The sequence below is a fragment of the Tubulanus polymorphus genome, chromosome 8 (assembly GCF_964204645.1).
Source record: "Tubulanus polymorphus chromosome 8, tnTubPoly1.2, whole genome shotgun sequence".
NCBI classification, from domain to species: Eukaryota; Metazoa; Nemertea; class Palaeonemertea; order Tubulaniformes; family Tubulanidae; genus Tubulanus; species Tubulanus polymorphus.
In genome coordinates, this window is record NC_134032.1 from 11,932,582 (window position 1) to 11,933,664 (window position 1,083).

Consider the following 1,083-nt stretch of genomic DNA (forward strand, 5'->3'; position numbering starts at 1 on the left):
GCTCACATTATTACTATGAAACATGCGGTTGTTTTGATTCATCGAACAGGATGGGTTATCGGTATCCTCCGTATTACAGTGCTGTATGGTGTAAATATTTAAATAACGCCAGGGGAAGCCAACAGTTACAAATTCCATCCGTATTAACCGGCATGGAATTCTTTTTCTAATTGAAAATGACGAATTCCATATATCATGCTACTGGAGGGCTCAAATAATAGCACTTCAAACCTTAATGAAATCCTGTGGTTGTTGGTATTCTAAAAGCACAGCTCTTGAACTATAGGACACGTATTCATCGTAGAAAATGACCTATTGCGTGCTTGGTGTATTAATTACCCCGATAATTGTATAATTGCCCTAAAATACTTGTCTCGACTTTTTAGCATCGTGGTGATAGCTGGCATATTTTGTATATATGCTTACTGAAACAACAAACATACCAATGTCAAGGACATGTAACATTTGGTAAGTTGAAAGTTCGGCAGATGGCGCAAGGGTAGCAAAGATGCCGTCATCACTAAAGCAGAAAGTGTTAATATATTTTGACTGGTAAACTTATATGAAAATTTCGATGTTCGAATATAATAAATTATGAATGTAATCAATTTGAGAATATACGTTGATTTGATGAATTGAGAAGTCCCGTAATAGAATTTTTGAATAAAGCCTCAGACGGATGGCGTTGTGGACGGTACGTTGGGCGTCTGGCAAATGAAATGTATTTCTCTGTTGCAATCGCCAACGCCCCACTGAACAGAAGTCGTATTCTGCGTTATCGCTTTGTAATAAACACAGCCGTCACGTGGTTCGCCGGCCGACAAATTCAAGTCGTACTCGATCAACCGTCTCGTGCTGCCATCTTTATTCACCCAGAACAACTGTCCGTCTATTCGTTTGGCACTGATGAAGAAATCAGCTGAAATATATAGATATGACAGATTGTATCACAACGGGTTGAATTTCCGTGCATCTAATTTGGAATAATTACGCGCAAGGCGAACTTGAGAATGGCTGGCGGGCAAATTCTGGGCCATTCTTTTTAATTCAAGATAGAGACCGGCAACCAGTCTAGATGAACTC